Source organism: Rhinolophus hipposideros (genome assembly GCF_964194185.1).
Source record: "Rhinolophus hipposideros genome assembly, chromosome: 10".
In the NCBI taxonomy this organism is placed as follows: domain Eukaryota; kingdom Metazoa; phylum Chordata; class Mammalia; order Chiroptera; family Rhinolophidae; genus Rhinolophus; species Rhinolophus hipposideros.
This window is the reverse complement of record NC_138056.1, coordinates 26,891,324-26,909,419: the sequence shown is the minus strand read 5'-3', so window position 1 is coordinate 26,909,419 and position 18,096 is coordinate 26,891,324. Positions and strand designations below refer to the sequence as shown.

General features: G+C 34.0%; 1 pseudogene across 1 annotated transcript; it reads right to left on the bottom strand.

Annotated features, from left to right (window-relative positions):
• Window positions 1-242: 242 nt before the first annotated feature.
• Window positions 243-1,154, bottom strand: LOC308503910 (glyceraldehyde-3-phosphate dehydrogenase-like; annotated as a pseudogene). Its single transcript has one exon. The product of its transcript is annotated as a glyceraldehyde-3-phosphate dehydrogenase-like (transcript).
• Between the last annotated feature and the right edge of the window lie 16,942 nt (window positions 1,155-18,096).

The window sequence follows — 18,096 nt, the reverse complement described above, 5'->3', positions numbered from 1 at the left end:
TGTTCGTAAACAATTTCTTTTTTCATTTTTTTTCTTTTTCACTGGGCACTTTATTGATGATACATGATAAGGTAGGGCTCCCTAAGCTCCTCCCTTTCTTTAGGAGATCTGGGATGGAAACTGTTGAGGATGGAAGAGTCTAAGTGTGTTGGAGGTTTGAGTTGGGCAAGGACTCCCCAGCAGCTCTGGCCTACTTTCTTCCTTCTTGTGCTTTCACTGAGGTTGATAACTCCAGGAGGCTGTTATTCCTTGGAGGCCATGTGGACCTAAGGCCCACCATCCTGTTACTATAGCTAAATTCATTATCACATCAGGAAATGAGATCAACAAAGTACTCATTGAGGGCAATGCCAGCCCCAGCATCAAAGGTTAAAGAGTGCGTGTCAGTGTTAAAGTCACAGGTAAAAAAAAAAAAGCCCTCATTGTAGCCAAAGATAGCATTTAGACTTCTCTGCCTTAATGTCATCATATTTGGTAGCTTTATCCAGACTATAGGTCTGATTTTTGACTGACACATTGGGGCTGGGACACAGGAGGCCATGCCAGTGAGTGTTCCAGTCAGTTCAGGGGTGACCTTGCTCACAGCCTTGGCAGTACCAGTAGAAATAGGGATGATGTTCTGGGACTACATTTGGCCATCATGCTACAGCTTCTCAAAGGGGCCATCACAATTTTATGGTTGTCTGTGACAGCATGAACTGTGGTCATGAGTTCCCTCCATGATGCTAAAGTTGTCATGAATAACCTTGGCCAGAGGGGCAAAGCAGTTGGTGGTGGAAGAGGCATTGCTGACAATGTTGAGGGTATTGTCATACCCCTCATGGTTTATGCCTGAATATGGGGGCATCTGCAGAAGTCACAGAGATGATGATGACCCTTTTGGCTCCATCCTTCAAGTGAACGCCAACTTTCGCCAAGGTAGTGAAGATACTCGTGGACTCCATAACATAGTTAGAACTGCATTACCCCATTTGATGTAGGTAGGAGCTCTTTCCAGAAAAATTGAGATGGGCCTTCCATCGATAACACACTTCCCATGCTCAGCTTTGATTGTGCCATAACTTTCCATAGGTGGACTCATTCTGAAACATGTAGACCATATCACTGAGGTCACTGGAGGGGTCATTGATGATGACAATATCTACTTTGCCAGAGTTGAAAACAACCCTGCTGACCAGATGCTCAATATGGCCAAATCTACTTACTCTGAACTTCACCACAGTGTCTCAGGGTTTCAACCAGCACTGTACAAAAAATATGTGGCTCTCTGTGGAACAGGGAACAGCAGAGAGCTCCAGTTCTTTAACAATCGGCTAATTGTGCTTAAGATTCATCTCAGGCTTACAAGTCTAAAGTTGGTATGTAGCTAATTACTGTCCCTTTTTAAAAATAAGAACTACTGCTGTTTATTTGCAGCCTTGTGGCACCAAGCCCATTTCTCTATGATGGTTCAAGATGATTGAAAACAGCATAGTAATTTTAAATGCAAGTTTTTAGTAGTCTTAAAATGTAGCCTCATTTAACTCAATGGATGCTTTGCTATAATTCATCCAACTACCCATAATGGGAAGCCCCTCTTACTGATACTGTTTATTGTGCTTTTTTTTTGTTTGTTTAGTATGAAGATCATTCTCAACACATAAAAATTATGTATATCCACACATACATAAATATATGAATATAGATAGAATTTGATCAGTTGATAAAAGATGTCATTTAGTATCAAACTCTCAAGTTCACTTTATTATCCAGGCTCTAAAAATACATGCATCTAGGGTTATAAATGCTATTTCCTGCTTGTTCCCAATTGGTTTCAGGAGTGAATCACTGGGCACCGCCTACACTTTGTTCTCATATCAGACCTGCAGTCTTCCATAATAACAGTCGGCTTCACAGGTTTATCTGTGTATTTTTTCTTTCTCTTTCACATCCAATTTAATCATTTGATTGTGCCAGACAGAGTTTAGACAAATATATTCTTCACTGCTCTTATGAAGTCACTCTAACTTAGCTTGTAGAGGCCTTTACCTATTTTCATACAAAGTTGAGGCCTTACATATATTCATACAAAGTAAGATATAGTCAATTATAATAAATTCCTTGTCACTAACAGTTCCTACTTTTTCTTTGTACTCCTTAAAAAATATTGTTTTCAGATTTTTTTCACATTTTTCATAGATGAATCAAACATATTTGCCTTATTTAACTCACCCAGCCTTATTAAATTGGGATCGTGGGGAAACATTGTCAGTCTGTCTGTCTAGGCTCGGTGTCTCAGTAACAGAGGCATTTAAGGTATAGGATACTTTGTTTATCAGGTTAAACTCATATTAGAGAGCTAATTGGGGGGGAAAAAATAAAACTACAATCTAACAAAGCCATTTATTAAAGTTATCATAAGGAAGGATTATGATGACTTTCTCTTGCATATTAGACTATCTAGTGGTTGATTTATTTTGTAAATATATATGCTATTTTTTTTCTTCCTTATCCATTCTGGTGGCCTAGAATTTAGGATAATTGTAATTATCCCTCATTATTATTCTTTTTTGTGTCTTTTAACCTTTTCTGTCTCTCTGCTTTCTTTTCTGCCCCCATAGCTTATAGGTAGGTACGGGTAATGCCATTCATTGCCAATTGTTTGGAGATTTAAAATATGACTTTCTTCGTTTCTTTAAAGTTTTGATATAGTTCAATTAAAGTGTCAAATACAGAACACAATGTATCAGCATGTAGGACTTATCGACAAGTTGGTTAGAAAGGCAAGAAAAAAATGGAGAAGAAATGTTATCTAGAACTAGTTCTCCCCTTATAAACATCTTGATTTAGTTTCTTGAGTGAAAGTGAATGAAGAGGCATTAGGAAAGCAGGTATTTAATTTTTGTTTGTTTGTTTTTGTTTTTAGGAATTTAATTTTTACCTCCCCTTTTTTGTCAATATCTTTCACTGAATTCAGATTGAATTCTTTTATCCTTCCCTTTAGGAGTAAACAAATATTCCTTTGGTTCTATTTTCTGGTTATAGCACTCTGACTTCCTCTTCAAAAAGTACCAGTTTTGCATTTTCTCAGCCTTTGGGATTTTGATGAACACTGACACAGGAGTGGCCTCCCTCTCCTGAGAGATGGTATAGGGATGAACACTTGACGCAAATTGGTCCATTTAGAGCTTCTGTTGTACTGGGAGCTTCTGATGAACAGACGGAAAAGAGACATTCTGTCTCATACAGTAGCTGAGAGAATATAACACAAGGTGGGAGCCCTTGACATCTCTTTTGCCAGCAAGAGGAAGTACGCAGTCTAAGAAGGAATCCCATAGATAGCACAGCATCGCTAAGAGATGAAAAGAGCAAGTGTCAAGTCCTAGTGTTGATAAGATTTTTGAGCACCTGGATTCACATGCTCCTGAAGCCACATATCTCTAAGAATTATTGTTACATAATAAAGTCTTTTTTGTTTGTTCGTTCATTTAAACTTGTGGAGCGGGGAACTTTCCCATCTCTAACAAACGAAAGAGTTTTGCCTAATACATCATTTTCCTCCCAAAACACCTCTCTTCATTTTCCTAAGCACTGAAAAACATACCATATATCAGCTATGTGCTTTTTCCACTTGGTAAAAAGAAAAAAGAAAAAAAAAAAAAAAAAAAAAGAAAAGAAAGCCATACTTTTAGACCTACTTATCTCTATTGCCTCTTCTCATTAGCTCATTTTTACATCACACTCATTAAAAACACAAAACAAAACAAAACAAAAACCACAAAACAAACAAACAAAAAAACAAGCTACTATATTCCATGTGCCCTGTAAATTAGGTGGCAAAATAATAAGCACTGTCACCACTTCTATATTTCCTATATTGGAACTTTTCACTCACAAAGCCTTTAGCTTGTTATGTACCTTCTCAAAGTTTTTTGTGTTGACCTGACTTAGATATCCTTTCTTAGGTATATGTGAAATCCAGTCATTTTATTTTAACCTTTAAACTTAATGTAAAGGTAAAGGCTTTGTTAATTGAGGAGGAAATTAAAATTCATGTCTTTATTATGAGTGAGAAGGACTTGAGAAGCTCAGTGTCTGAAATATCAAGAATTGACTTGTCACCTGCTAAGACCTTAGCATCAACATTTAAAATTTGTACTCCATCCAAAATTAAATTTTAGCATACTAAAAGTATTGCAGTTTATTCAGGTATTTTTAATTTTTTTCAGTCTTAATGATTATCCAACTGTTTGCTAATTTTTCTTAATAACATCAGAGTCTCTTTTTTAAAAAAAAATATTTTCTTTTTTGAGATGGAAAATCAGGATTATTCTTTTCACACCTCCCTTGGGACACATTCCTTTCCCTTCCCCTCTCTCTCCTAACTCCCCTTCTTTCTTCTCCACCTCGTCCTCCTTTTTTGCTTCTTTATCTGACTAGAGAAGGTCTTTCTTCCAACGAGTCATCCTCACATTTGTGTGGTAGCATATTCCTGTTAAAAAACCAATGGAGAAACAGCACTATTTTTCCTATTCATTTCTTTTAATTTTTTATAATTTGGATCTCAGTGAGCTGTTATCACATACAAACAGCCTGGACCCTTGAGATGTTCTGGAATGAAGATAATTTGTACACATTGTGATTGTTAATAGAGAATTCAGTGTACAACACGGATTCCTTACAACACAGTGAAGATAACTATAATTGGAGATACAAAATAAAATCTGCTTCAGCTAGGAAATTGTTCAGAGACACTTGTTATTTTTATGGGTCTCCTTGGGAAAGGGCGGGCCATGTCAAGAACTTACATTTGATATTAAAATATCAAATTACCAAATGATCTCAACCTTCAGGGAAATGTGTTTAACTACCTATTTAAACTATATTTTAAACATTTCCCTCCAAGTGAGAATGTGCCATTTTTAATATCCTGAGGTAGTTTGTAAAGTTGGTTAGTAGAGTGTGAAGAGAACCATATTTTTAAAAGGATGAATAATCTCTGCCTTATATGTGTATGTAAATTATGGTAGCAAATCAACTGCAGAAAAATATACATGGAAGGAATAGAGAAGAAAAGTTAGTTGAGATAAAAAGGGAGGAAAAAGCAGTGAAAAACTGGCAAAGGCCCTCCCTTTTTTAATTAATTGTAAGAAATATAGTCTCTTGTGGGAAGTACAAGTTCAGATAGGAATCCAGAAGAAAGAGAAATGCCAGAACATATCCTCTTTCTCTTATTGTAAGAGATACTGTGGTTAGCCACACTGATCACGTTTTAGGACTGAAGGAATTATGCTCCCAGCTGCTGGGAGTATTGGCTGCTTACAGCTCCTAACTGTGAATCTGCTCCAGAAATTTCTCTCTTCTAGGAAGACCTGCCTCATGTTAGGAACAGACTGTATCCAATGACTGGTTGATCTCTAAGGCTAGAGGCCTGGGATCCTGGGAAGCAGGGTCGGATAACTCTGGAGTGCTTTCCCAGCTTCCCTTTGGGGACAGCTGCAGCATTTGTTTAAAATGAATCAACTTCTCTCTCTGCCCAGCTCTGCTTCCTTCCTGTTCCTTCTCCTCCACAGGTGCTGATCCTGAGTGTCTCCAGTAAATTTACTGCATGTTAATCTCCACTGCAGAGTCTGCTTCCCTGGAAACCCAATCTGCCACAACCTGTGAAATTATTTCTCAGGTTGCTAATGTTTATTGAGTAATTCTTATGCATAAGGGACCACATAAGCACTTTATATGGATTACTTAATTTGATCCTCCCAATTTGTAAGGGAGGTACTACTATCATTCACAATTTGCAGCTCAGAAGACTGAGATAAAGTGAGGTTAAATCATTTGTTTTAGGTCCATGGGTGAAGAGAGTTGGGGTCCAGCACACTCTCCAGGTATAGTAAGGGGAGAGCGGGTCCCAGTAAGGAGCTGATGAGAAAAATTTAGGACTCTTGGCCCCAAAATAGAATTAAGATCAACATTCAGGATGGGATATAGAGTCCAAATAAAGTAGGTATTTGTAACTCTCTTTGAATAAGAATGACAAAGGGAAATTTTCCTGGATAAAAGTTGAACAATAATGAATCAAAGCATCTAATTGTATCCCTAAGTTTGGAGCTTTATAGTTCAATTTTCATTCAATCCTGAAATATAATTATAATCTGAGGATGCTTTAGATGATGACTTTTAATACAAATGTTGATTTCTCATAGAAAGCATATAATTTTTTTTTATTACACATCTTTAAGTAAAGCATGAGGTAACACATAATCTAAGAGAATTCAAAAGTTTACCCCTCTGTTTTACTCAGTACTGACATCTACTAGAGGAGAAAGGATTCTTTAAAAATATAAATAAAGTTTCCTTAATGTGTTTATCCTTCCAAATATAATATATAATCATGATTAACAGATGGAAATATAGAATCATAGAAACTATAAATGAGTTTTATGTTTCCTTTTATTTGTTTTTTAAGCATGACATGATACTAGTTGTCACGATACTAGCATGTCATGCTTGCTTCACAGCAAGACAAAAGATTTATTCCTTTAAAATTTAATATTTTAATATTTATATATTAATTTTACAAGCACTTCACATACATTTCAGTGGCTGCATAATGCTCTACTGAGCAGATGTATAATTTTACCTTGAATGAGAATAGAGACCCTGAAGTCAGGGATCACCTGAGGAATACCACCTGGCCCTGTAGACCCAACCTACCCAAGATAACAATACTTGATTTAGTCACAGTATCAAAATAACAAGAATTCAGTAGAAACCAGAGAGTCCATTAATCACTTTACAATGAAAAATGTATATGGGAGAGCCACGTGTGACTCGTGAGTATGGATACTGGGCCATCAGAGTTAGCTGTGTGATGGTCTCATGGCACACATCTTTGTTTAAGAATATGCTCAACACACCCGATTTGAGTATTTGTCAACCAAGGAGACTTTGTCATTCTCTTGCTTAAAACCCTGTAGAGGTTTCCCATCACTGTTAGATTAAAATGCAACATCTGTTTAGATAATTTTGTATCTACCCACTTCTGTCTCATTTCCTACCACTCTCACCTTGCTCCATACAATTCACACACTACTTTTTTTTTTTTTTTTTTTTTTTTTTTCAGTTTCTGGAACTCACCAAACCCTTTGCAACATGATGGCCCTTGGAGATTCCACTCTCTTGACCAAGAATGCCCCTTTCCCCAATGTTTCCACCTCATTTGTCAGCTCAATTCTCATTTGTCATTCATGCCTCCTCTAAAATGTTGTTTTCTCAGAAAACCTTTTCTGAAATACAGATAATGATAGTTAAATTTGACTAATATAAAAACTCAGCATCCAGGCCTGCTTTGGAGCACTTGTCTCAGTTGAAACTGAATAATTACATACAGTGTTTTATGGAGCACATAGATACTCAATGGGAAGTTTGCTACAGGGAAGCCATAGCAGTGAGTTATATGAGGTCAAGGACCATATCTGTTATTTACCACTGTGACTTCCGTACGGAATTCTGGACCTGGTATATATTACATATGGGTTGAAATCACACAAATTTCTTTCCTTGCCTTTTTTTCTTCTCTGCTTTCATTTTCAATCAAAACATTTACATTTTTCCTCTCTCCTTGCTAGGATGAACACACGTACACACAGGCACACATGCACACAGAGAAACACACACATGTGTGTCTGTTTGTATAAAATCTTCAGATTGAAGTTCATGTTAACTTTTTGTCTTAAACTGTCTTTTAAAGTTGATTTTATATGTTCCTATTTTGATTTGGAAATAGAGACTTTATTTTCAAGATTTCAGGATACGCCTCATAGTTACCTTTAGTCATATGGATACTCTATATCCAAATCTTTGGACAATTAGATTTTTTCCCCTATTATACAAAATGTTGAAATGAGCTTATACTGTAAAACAAACAACTTTTGTATTTTAAAATTGAGTTTATGTCTTAGGGTAGACCAAAAAATGCTTATAAGAGATAAATAAATCCTTTCTGACATAAATTTTTGATTACAGTAGTGTGATAATGGATTTTACATTTTAAAAATATTTTGATTTCTCTGAGTTTTCTATTTATTGTGAAAATTCATATATAAGTAAAAAATATTACCAACCTAGAAAGTGAATGTGGCTAGATGGATCTGGTTTCCTTCAGTCTCTCAGGAAATGACAAAATGTTCAACCTTTTGAGAGAACTTAACTTTATGTTCCTCTAGTCAATGTTCACACTGCTAAGAATGAATCATTAAATGTGAGAGGAAGGCTAAAAGGAAAAATGTTTAACCAACTGTCTTTTCCCAGTGCTACATTTAGACAAACTATTTTTTTATATATATACAGAGTATATTTCAATGGGTAGGATATAACAGAACTGAAAAAGATTAGTTTTCAATTGTTGTAATTCATTTATAAAAACACCTGTATGCTTACAGAATCAAATTTTGGTGACTGGAATGGAATGTAGAAGGGATAGGAAAAGAGTCGCTTTATTAGTTGATATAATGAGATTTCTTGTAAAGAGAAATAATGGAGCGCATTACATACCTCAGCAAGAGGAATTGAATTCAACATGGAAGGAAAAAAAACTACTTCATACCTTCTTGTAAATTCATGAGTTTCAGTTGCATGAAATCATAATCTTAATTACATAGAATTCAACTAAAAGGGACATTAAATTAATCAGATTTATGTTCCGAGAGTTCTACTTTGGAGAAAAATAAAGGACCCCAAAGTGAGCCAATTAAATAATATGTATGTGGTTTATATTGTGAATTAATAGTTTAATTCTAAGGTATAGATATATACTACTAAAATGTTTATGTGTTTTATACTGGACAATGAGGAATGACACATGGGGTGATTTATTTTGGGGAAAAAATGTGAGTGTCCAAGATATACCAGATGTTGGTATAAACATTTTAGATTACATAGTAAACCAAAATAGATATTATCTCTGTCCTCATAGTTAGAATCTAGTGGAGAATGTATACATGAAAAAAAAAGTTTTTAATTTAAAAATTAGGTAAATTAAAACGCAGATAAGCACTATATGTGAAGTTACATATCTTTAAGAGTGTGCAATAGAACCATTTGACCAAAGAACGAAAGTAAGAGAAATATTTTCCAACAAAGATGCAGATGGGCAATGAGATGAAGAATGATGCAATTATTATTTAAAGAAAGAAAAAAAGAATTTCTAAAGAGGTGAGCTTTAAAATTTGTTCTTTGATATCATCTTTTATATGAAAAATGCATATGACTGGAAGGAAATTTGATAACTTTTATAGTGATAAAATTAACTTCATTTGAAGAGTTCATTTCGTTATTCTTTCAACAAATAATTATTGTCTAGTTGTAGCAAGAAATCATCTAGATTGTGGGAATCAGGTGATAAATAAGAGAGGGAAATTCCTTACCTTGTGGAGTTTAATTTCTGGTAACCCTAAACAAGTTAACCAATGAATAAATAATTTTATATATTAATAAATGCTGTATAGAAATAAACCTAGGCAAAGGGCTAGAGAGTGACTGTAATAGGAGGTTTTTTTGTATGTATTTATTCATATATACATATACATATATACATATATATATGTATATATATGTGTGTGTGTGTGTGTGTGTGTGTGTGTTTGGGTGTGTGTACAATAATTTTTGATGTATTGGTCAGGATATGTAAAAATAACTGACATTAAGGAGAGACCTGAAAATTGAGAAAGAGTCATGAGGAAATATCAGTGTAGGGATGATTATATGGAGTCTAAAAGGGTTGAGCAATAATGAAAAGGGCTCTGCACCAGACACTTCATTCTGAGAGGCCATTCACCATTCTGAGTAGTGAATGTAAGAGAGAATGATGACCTTGGAGTCATAGGCAGAATTAGATTGTACAAGGCCATGTTGGCTATGGTACAGAGTTTAAATTTTATTCATATCAAAGTGTTTGGAAGGTTTTAAGCAAGAAAAAAGAACTAGGCTTTCATAGCAATTTGGTTGTGAACTGACCATCACATCAATGGCAGTGGTAGTGAGAGAGAGGGGAGACTAGTGAGATTCAGGATATGTTGAGGATAGAAAACTACTGATGGATTGGACTCTGGAAAGAAGGAAAAAGAGAGGAATTAAATAAAGGTCATAGGTATTTCAGCTTGGCCAACTGGGTGAATCACGGTACTGTTTCTAAGATGACACCAAATTTAGTTAAATCCTCACATTCCTTTAACTGTAACGCTTGCTCATCCATCCATCCATTCTTTTATTTCTTATTCTTTTAGTGCTCACTCTGTGCCTTGCAAGATGCACTATCCTATGTGGACACAAAGATGAAAAAGACAAACTAGGTCCCCGCCTGACTGAAACTTCCAATCTAAATAGCAACAGATGGGCTGGAAAACAAAGAAATAAATAAATAATCCTAGAGGCAGTGATGAGTGGGATGAAGGAAACAGAGTAGCTCTTGTAATAGAGAGTAAATCATGGTCTCTCAGTTAACAGGATGGTCGGGGAAGGATTCTGTGAGATAGTATCTACGCTAATGTCTGCAAAACATAAAGGAGTCAAGCATATAAAGTTCTGGGGAAGGTTTTTAAATTTTTTATTTCGGCATTTAATTTTTTTTTCGTTATCTACAAAATGAGATTTCATGACTCTGGTAAGAGCAGTTCTTATTGAATATTCTTGAGAACAAATTCACCACCATCATTTTTTTCCCCACTGTAGAGCATTGACTTCTTTTGATCTTTCTTTCAAAGTAATTTTCATATTCTTACTGATTAAAAAGATAAAGCTACACTAAGTTTCAGAAATACAAAATGTAGAATATGATATTTCCTATTATTTCACTATTCCCTCTCTGAAATATATATTGTCAACAGTGTTTGGATACCATTGCACCTTTTTGATATATATTTATACATACATACATACATATATATATTTGCTTTATTTTAACATAATGGTACAATATTAAATATATTCCTCTAGAACTTGTGGGTTGTTGTTTTTATTTTTCTCCGTATAATAGTATCTTGGATAGATTTCCCTGTGAACACATATGGAACTTTTTATTGTTTTTAATAGCCACATAATAATACGTTCATGTATCTACCACTGTTATTTAAGAGTTTCTCTATATAAGAGTACTTAGGTTCTTTCCATTTTTCACAACTTTTACTGGTAATAAATGAAAAGTTCTTAGCAATTGTGGGGTATTTCTAAAGAATGTAGCAGAAATGTTAGATCAAAGGAACATGCATATTTTAAATTGAATGAGTATTTCTATATTGCACTCCAAATTTTATACCATTCTCATTAACGTATATGAACAAAGCATAAGAGTACTCATTACAGTTTCTTTTAATAAGTTTATATATCAATATATTATTTTTGTGTTCAGTTCTTTGATAAACAATGAATTTCATGTTGATGCTATTTCCCTTTTAACAAATTGATTCCTCATTTATAACTTCACGTATAAATAATAATGTTTTAATGACCATTTACCTCACCATTCTAAATTTCTTTCTTAATTTCATGTGTTTTTTTTAAATTATTATTATTTAAACATGTTTCATATGTGCAAAACCTCAAAAACCAAAACAGCTTCAACATTTGAAGGAGATATTAACATACGTAACAGTGAACACAATTTGGAATAGGAGAAAAAAGTTTACAAATGCTAGGCTAGTCTTTGGGCAAGAGGAGGAGCAGTAAAAAGGAATATTGTAGCACTCTGTTAGCGACAGTGAATTCCAGAGATTCCCATTTGAAGCCATACCACAGAGAAGTCAAAAAGCAAGGTCAGCAGGAAATACATTTCACTATTATTTATTGGGTAGAGAACTTACATCTCTATGGAATTTATTCAGGTTTTACTTTAAACCTGTGATGAATTTTTCTGAGTATTCTGTGAATACTTAGAAGAGTGCATCTATATGTTTTAGGTTTCATCTATTAATTCTACTTTAACAATCATATTGTATCCTTTATGCCTTTTATTGGTATAAAACACTGGGAACTTCTGTTAATGTTTGATGTTGGGGAAGCACCACTGTGATGTATACTTGATATACTAGAGTAATTTTTCTTTTACATACAGATAGTCATTTACTAAATCTCCACTGCTGTTGTGTTTCTGTCAAACATTTTACCTTTGCATCTCTAACATTATTATTAATATTATTGTTATCATTATTATTATTATTATTATTATTATTATTTTGCTTTATGTCTTTTACTGTGCTTTTCTATTTTTTTTACTGTGCTTTTTTTTCTTAATTTGACATTTACTCTCATGTCTTTACTTTTGAGGTACTGTGTATGAATTTAAAATTATCCTCATCTTCCTCTTCCTTTACATTCTAATTTATGTACTGAAGTTTTGTTTGCACATCATTTTCTAATGCACATTTATCCATCCTTTTATTTTTTTACTAGCTTTATTCTCTTTTAGAACTCCTGTGTAAATAGGAAAGCAAAATATAGTTCATTTTAATCTATTTCAAGAGATGGTGCTTTGTAATGGTGAAAAGTTACTGCTTATACTAAGAAATCTGCTTATTTCTGTTTTTCTGCTATTTTATTTTGTGTCTTTTGTTTTACATTTTTTCTGATTTCTTCTTTGAATTTCTTAAATTTTAAAAATAATCTTCAGAGGTTGGGGTGGTAAAACCTATTTTTAATTGTACTGGTGGCAATCTTTTTGTTTTATTTACTATGTTGTTATGTTTATATTAATCTAAAGTGCTTAGATTTTATATATTTTTTCTAGAAATTTATATCAAACATTTTTTCTTTTACTTTCACATACTAATGATTATAGAATGCATAAAAGTTTAGGTAGTAGTAAAGCTATTTGTGTACTTTGGACATTGTACACAGAGCAAATCAGAAAGATCTCTCAATGTCCAAAGATCTCTCATTTTTCCCAATGGCCAAGCTGAAACAATTGGGAAAATAAAGTTAATAACAGTAATGTTGGATTATAACCCATAGAATAAAATAAATATCTATGTTTTCATGCTGATATTACTAAATAATTGAACAAATAATTGAGGGTAAAGGACAGCTCACTGATATATAAAATTCAAGAGAAAATGTAGAAGGAATGAAGGAAATGGAAACTCATTTACTAGTAATTGTCAGGCAAGATTTACCAAAGGATGATAAAATTAGGGGACATAGCATAAGAAAATACAGGACATTTCTGTAGACTCATTTCTGTCTACCTTAGGATATTTATTAATTACAAAGGGAAAATGAATATTTTTATAGTAGGAAAACCCGACAGCACCTTAATGAAGTGATTAAGTTTACTATTTCTAGTTAAATAACGTATTGACATTATGTCATTATATGACCTCTGATATGATGTCCTAGAGTGGATATATTATTTTTGTGTTATTTTTGCAAAATGCATAACTTTAATCTAATAATGAGAAATCATAAAACAAGTCTTCAAACTTACAGACATTCTCAAAACTAACTGAGCAGTATCTTCAAAGTTCTTAAGATCATGAAAGAAAAGGGAAGACTGAGGAACTGTCACAGATGAGAGGAGACCAAGGAGTCAGCTAAAGTTAATGTGGAATCCAGGAATAGACCTAAACCAGTATTAGTAGAAATACTGATGAAATTTGAATAAAATATATGGTTGAGTTTTTAAAATAGCAAAAAATTAACAAAAAGAAAATCACCTAAATAAGTCAACAAAGGAAAGAAACTGAAATTTAAAGATATTTAGAAATGAATAACAATGAAGATAGAGTATGTTAAATATGTGGGATGAGAACAAAACAATTAGAGGAATATTTATAGCCATAAATGCCTTTGTTATAAATAACAATTTAATTGAAAAATAAATGAACTATGCATTTACATCAAGGAGGGGAAAACTAAAGTACATCTAAAATAATTACAAAGATTGACCTTGTAAAGATTAAATAGAAATTGTCACTGGAGACTCATAGGATGTCCAAGATCAGTGGTGACTGGGTTCTGTCTGCACAAAAGAAAGAATTCAAGAGCAAGACAGATGTGGGAAAGCAAAAGTGATTTATTGAAAACGAAAATACACACTTGAGAGGAAACTGGGTGAACTCAGAGAACTAGTCCCCCCAAGGAAGTCAGGATCAGGGGAATTTCTCTCTCTCAAGGGCGGAATTGGTGAGGGGGAAATTGGTGATGTCCCATTGACGTTCTTTCATCTCCTAGCCCTGGGGGGAAACCTTCCTTTCCTGTTTTTCTTTATTTGGTTCCTCTGGAACTGTCATGGCATCACATGATGGAGTTGTAGTAACTGCAATGCAAATGACATTTTAATGATATTAAAATTAGCTAAAGGTCAGGTCCTGTTGCCTTGCTGGATGTAACTTGCGTTTGATTTTATCCAGCTACAGGTGCCCAAGTCACTTGTTACTTATATAATCAGTGAGGTGCCTCTTGTTGTACCTGGAAGGGGTTGTCAAATTCCTAGGCTACCTACCTGCCTCAAAATAACTAAAATATAAAAGTTAAGTGTAAATTGTTTTTGTTTTTGTTTTTTTAATTCCTGGAATTGTTTTATTAGTTTAGACAAAGGCCAATATGCACAAGAAAAGATGCATAACATCATTAGTGATCAGGAAAATTGTTATGGACTAAATTGTATCTTTCCCAAACTGTTATTTTAAAGTCCTAACCCCCAAAGTAACTGTATTTGGAGATGAGAACTTTAGGGAGGTAATGAAGGGTAAATGAGGTCATAAACACCGGGCCCTAATTCTATAGAACTGGAATCCTTATAAAAATAGAATGAGACATCAGAACTCTTTCTGTCTATGCGTACACAGAGAAAAGGCCATCTGAGGACATGGTGAGCCAGGAAGTAAGGCCTGACAAGATATCAGCCATGCTGGTCCCTTGATCTTGGACTTTTAGCCTCCAGAACTGTAAGAAATAAGTTTCTGTTATTGAAGCCACCCAGACTATGGTATTGTGTCATGCCAACCCAGATGACTAATACAGAAATGCAAATCCACACCTCAGTGACATAGTACTTCACATCCACTAGCATGGCTACAATCAAAACGTTTGATAGGACATGCTGGTGAAGATGTGGAGGAACCGGAACCTTCGTATGCTGGGTACCTCTGGTTTAGGAATTCTTCCTCTAAGGACCAGGGCTCTTCCCCTTGCTCCAACTTGCAGATCACCTGGGGTTTGGTAATGCAATAACCCACGGAGACCAGGTGGCTGCAGTTCTCCAGCATCACATCTCTGTAGAGGGCCCTCTGAGGAGGGCCCACGTACCGCCACTCCTCCTGGGTGAACTCCACAGTCATGTCTTCGAGTGACTCGGATCCCTGATCTATGTGCATTTTGTGCTGTTCCTGGAAAAAGGTGAAAAATTGAAGCTTCCACTGATTGCAAGGGCCCAGTGCATCCTCTGTTCCTGCAAAGAGCTAGTGATTAGGAGATAGTATCTCTCTGAGTCTAAACGTAAAATAATTTAACAGAATAGATTTGGTTAATAAAATTAAGTTTTTATAACACTGACAAATTAGATGAAATGTTGACAAGTCTACTGCAAAGAAACAAGATAAATGATTGATAAACAACTTAAGAAAAAAGTGTGCATAACATAATAAATGTACAACTTTAAATCAATAAATTTAACAACCCAATGAAATGGACAATTTTCTAGGAAATGCTAATTCAAAAATAAATAGACTCAATTTTCCTTTGAATAAATCTAATTAGGATGGTGAACTGAAAAGATATTTTAAAAGTAGTAAAATATCTAAAAAACAAAAGCACAAACTCATTTATGAACATATTCAAGATTATTTCAAGGATAAGAACCATGTATTATATAAAGAGGAAATTATCTAAGAGCGAATACACTGAAGCGTATTTTTTTTAAAATAAAGGAATAATGTTTTATGCTTCCGCAAGGAAATATCCTTTATCACAAAGATGTCATTTTTTTCCTAGTCATCATTTGCAATGCAATTCTACTCCAAACCTTTAAAGGATCTTCAGGGCATTTCCAAGAATATTTGAAAACCAATCTGGAAAATCACATTTATAAAAACGGCAAAGAAAAACCTAAAGAGGGGAAAAAAGCCCAGTCACATAATAACAGATGAGGAATGTACATAGCATCAGATTTCTCAACCATACCAGAAAATATAATGAAATAAAACCATCTCTAAAATTCTGGGATACATTAATTACAACTTGAGATTTTATATAAGATTTTACCTTCCCTGTCTCAGGAAATTTGACATCTGAAGAAATAAATAAACTAGGGAAGAACAAAGCATGAGCTTCAGCAATTACAGTTTGTAACTTCAGGATATTGAAGAGGAAACCTTAGTAATGATGAAGTCAGAACATAAGGCCACAAATACATACCAGGCCTGGAAGACAGAACGCTGAGACGGGATAGTTCAAAGAAACTATAAATAATAGACGTTCTAATGTATTTCAACAAATACATTAGAGATTGCAGTTATGACGGAGAATTGGGGTAATTATTTAAGTCTGCCAGTTTTCTACCATTTGTTCCTCCAGATCCTTCCCCACCACCGTCTCTTCCTTAGGAAACTGATCTATATGAAAAAACATCAGTGGGATTACTTGGCCTTTTTTTAAAAAAAGCTTTTTTTTTAAAAAGTGTGTGGCCGATGCAAAGCCAAAGAGGAAATTCAATGGAAAGAAGAGAGTGAGGCAGTCTAGCTTTGTCCTTCAACTGAAGATCATTTCTTCTATCAGCTCCATTTTTCACATATACTTATGAATTTCAATAACTACTCCCTCATTGTACCTTTGGGCCTAAAAGTGGTGTCAGCTCTTCTGTTACTTGGTCAAAGTGCTGAATTATTCATTGTAAACATTTTCTTTATTAACATCTTTTGAATTATTATTATTATTGCCATTATTATTATTATTTTACAATTCTGCCTCTCCTGGAACATGTATCTTAGGGAAAGGGAAACAAACAGTAAACACAATTAAGCACCAAGGAAATGTCAGTGAATGATAAGTACAAACAAGGAAGGAAACACATCAGTGGTCTATTCTAGCTAGAGAGTGATGTGACTAAAGGGTGTCTTTATCCAGAATGGACAGGTGATTATCACAAGGTGGGACTTAATTATCCTAATTTGATACCTATTTCCTGCTGGGATCCTGACTGGAATAGTATTAGCTAATTAGAAACAAGAGATAACATAACAAAAGGAGACAATCAATTCAGGGGATGAAATACTTAATTCAGAATAGCTCCAAAAAGAGAGAAGTGAAAATAAAAAGAGAGGATATTAACTAACAATTCATGAAAACTTCCTGTAAGTGATGGTCTTGAGTTCTACAAGTCTCCCAGGTTACAGGAGCCTTCTACCTGTTTGCGTAACATATGGAAATGAAGAAATTCTTTATAGATAGATAAATATGTACACATATATTTGTTACATAGCAAACTAAAAATAATATATAGTTTATTATATACAGGGTAGTACTGACTCAAGATTTAGTATATAGGTCTATGTAATGCATAAATAGTTCAGAAACAGGCCCTTGTAGATATGAGCATTTTATTATATAAATAGTGGCATTTCAGTGCAGTGAATAAATAAATTGTAATGTATCAAATAGCTATCCCTTGGGGAAGGTAAAAGGGAAATAAAATTCTATAAACTAGGAAGAATTTGAACCAAATTCTTCAGCAAAAGTTTGCAGAACAAAAATCTATAATCATAGAATGATATTTGCACATGCTCTTACAGTAACTTATTAAATTAAAATATTGGGAATATTAAATTAATAGAGGATTTGAAAACACAATGAACAAATTTGAGATTATGGACATTTATAGAACATTTATCCAGCAGCTACATAATACATATTACTTTAAGTGCACATATTGCTTTTACAAAAACTCATTCTGGACCATGTAACAATCCTCAATAGCTTTCTTAGGACTGAAATCACAGTAAAATCCAAAGACTTAACAAAGTGGGACTAAGTTACACATAAATAATAACAATAGCTACAAAATCTACAAATGTTTGGAAATTAAGCAGTTTACTTCCAGATAATATAATGTAATAAACTATTTGGAACTGA